This window comes from Oryx dammah, unplaced genomic scaffold, assembly GCF_014754425.2.
Source record: "Oryx dammah isolate SB20612 unplaced genomic scaffold, SCBI_Odam_1.1 HiC_scaffold_16, whole genome shotgun sequence".
Taxonomy (NCBI): Eukaryota; Metazoa; Chordata; class Mammalia; order Artiodactyla; family Bovidae; genus Oryx; species Oryx dammah.
In genome coordinates this window covers 35,172,267-35,175,146 of record NW_024070200.1, presented here as the reverse complement: position 1 = coordinate 35,175,146, position 2,880 = coordinate 35,172,267, and the positions used below count along the sequence as shown (strand labels likewise).

The 2,880-nt window shown below is 40.4% G+C and overlaps 1 pseudogene; it reads left to right on the top strand.

Moving 5' to 3' along the window:
- The first annotated feature begins 510 nt into the window (after positions 1-510).
- On the top strand, positions 511-665 carry LOC120875447 (annotated as a pseudogene).
- The last annotated feature ends 2,215 nt before the right edge of the window (positions 666-2,880 follow it).

The following is a 2,880-nucleotide window of genomic DNA, read 5'->3' as shown; positions in this document are numbered from 1 at the left end:
GTTAACAAGGATGTGGAGAAAAGAGAACCCTTCTGCACTGTTGGTGAGAATGTAAATTGGTGCAACCACTACGGAAAACAGTATGGAGGATCCTCAAAAAACTAAAAAGAAACCTACCATATGATCTAGCAGTTCTACTTCTGAATATTTTTCTGAAGAAAAAAAATTAATTCAAAAAGATAAGATCTGGGGTTGCACTGCCAGAGACTCTCTTCTCTCTGCAGGGGATATCCCCAGTGACCTTCCATTCCCAGAGACTAGGCTACACTACAAGAAACTCCCAGCTCACTCCTTGAGGGATCCTGACCATCTCCAGTCCAGAGAAATGGCTCCAGAGCGGTACCTGCTACACCTTTTCACAAGTAGTACAGGGTCTATTTTTCACATCATTTGGTTGAGTTTTATCTGTTTGTAATTTACTCTTCTGTTTGAAAGCCTGAGGCAGTGGAATCAACAATAATACTTCCTACATCATTTAAGAGTAGAAATTACAGGAATTTGCTGCTTGCAATGTCTTCTCACAAGAGTTTCAGGATCAAGTGATTCCTGGCCAAGGAACAAAAGCAGCATTGTCCAATTTCCCAATGGATTCAAATGAAAACTGGCAATAAAATTGGTACAACTCCAAGAGAAGACATTGGAGAAGAATCAGACTGAGTCTGTAAAAAGCCTTGCATATGAAGTGCTACTTAACCTGCTGAAAGTCTATGTAGGATACATTTTAAATTAAAATTTTTATAAAACAGTATATACATTATGAATCCATTTTATAAGATTTTGAAAATATGTGTGTATACACAGATATGCACACACACACACACACACACACACACCCCTATATGTGTGTATGTACATTAAAGAAACCAGAGGACTGGGACTTCACTGGTGGTCCAGTGGTTAGGAATCTGCCTCCCAGCACAGGGGACATGGGTTCAATCGCTGGTCCGGGAAGATCACACGTGGTGGAGCAACAAAGTCCCTGTGCCACAACTCCTGAGCCTGCGCTCTAGAACCTGGGAGCCACAACTACTGAGCCCAGGTGCTGCAACTGCTGAAGTGTGCCCTAAAGCCTGTGCTCTGCAACGAGAAGCTGCCACCATGAGAAGCCCATGCACCACAGCCAGAGAGCAGCCCCCTCTCACTGAAAGAAGAGAAAGCCTGGGCACAGCAGTGAAGACCCAGCACAGCCAGAAATAAATAAATGAATAAATAAGTAAAGTTAAAAAAAAAAATTGGAAGACTATATACCAATGTCTTAACAATAGTTATCTCTGTATGGTCCTATTATAGGTGATCTTTATCTCCTTCTGGGTCTTTTCTACACCTTCTAATGACCTACTGTCTGAACACCTCATGAGTATTTTAAGGGAGAAATGGAATGTTTGACTCTTGGTGTTTCCTCACTAGTGGTCCATCTGGCTCAGGAATAAATAAGTGAAACGTTTTGTTGGAAAAGGTCCACTCTTTAGTGAACCAGAAGGACACATCAAACGGTAAACTGTGATTATCAGTGACTTTGTTTTCTGCTTCTTGTGTTTTTTCGTTTCCTATTATGCACATGTTAACTTTAAAAAATGTTATTTTAAGAACTTAAAAAAATATATGCATTCCTAAGTTTTTGCAACCTTATTTACAATAGTCAATTTACAAAAGCAACCTGCTGCTGCTGCTGCTGCTGCTAAGTCGCTTCAGTCGTGTCCGACTCTGTGCGACCCCATGAGGCTCCCCCGTCCCTGGGATTCTCCAGGCAAGAACACTGGAGTGGGTTGCCATTTCCTTCTCCACAAAAGCAACCTAAGTGTCCATTAATAGATGAGTGGATGAAGAAGCTCTATATAAAACATATATATAACATACATATAACACATATATATATATCCTGACATATGCAATGTAATATCAGCCTAAAAATAATGAAATCTTTCCATTTGTAATAGCATAAATGGGCTTAGAGGGTATAGTGCTAAATGAAATAAGTCAGAGAAAAATATATACGGTTATTATCTCACATGTGGAATCTAAAAAACATAACAAATGAACGAACAACAAAACAGAAACAGGCTCAGAGAGAGCAAACAGGTGGTTGTGGTGGGGGGGGAGGTGGTGAGGGAGGGTGGGTAAGTGAAATGGATGGGAAGATTAAGAGGTACGGTGGTTTTTTTTTTTTTTAAAGAGGTGCAGTCTTTCAGTTACAAAATAAATGAGCCACAGGGATAAAATGAACCACATAGGGATTATAGTCAATAATTATGTAGTATCTTTGTATGCTGACAGATGGTGACTAGACCTGTGATGATCGTTTCATAACAGAAATATCAAATCACCATCCTGTGCACCTGAAACTATTAACAGAATGTTGGTCAGTTATACATCAATTAAAACAATAAGTTAAAGGGAGTTGTAATAAGATACTCTATCCTGGCAGCGAAGGAAGTTCTCAGATTAGACCCAGTTTTGCTCTTGTCATTGTTCTCTGTAGGCCCTGCTTCTGCCCTCTGACAAGTCCTTGCTCAGCCACTTTTCTCCCTGGCTCTGTGTGAAGTGGGAGCATGCCTTCCTTGAGGACTGTACGGCTTTGACAACCTGCTTCTGGATGGTTGGAGATCCAAGCACTGTTTTATGGTTTTACTTATTTATGCAGGCCAGGCTTGTGGGGGTTTGGGGCAAAATAGTTCCCCCAGAAATTTCAGCTCTATTTGCTTCTAAGCAGCTCCTATTCCCAAAGATCTCTCAGACAGGTTTTTCAACATTAGCAAAAAAGTAAGAGAAACTTCAAAAAATTTCAAAAAGTAACAACCTGGTCAACACTCCTTGTGTTATTCCCATAATTTAGGTCAAGAAGAGGATCTTTCCTGAGGGTTTAATCTGTGACAATCTGGA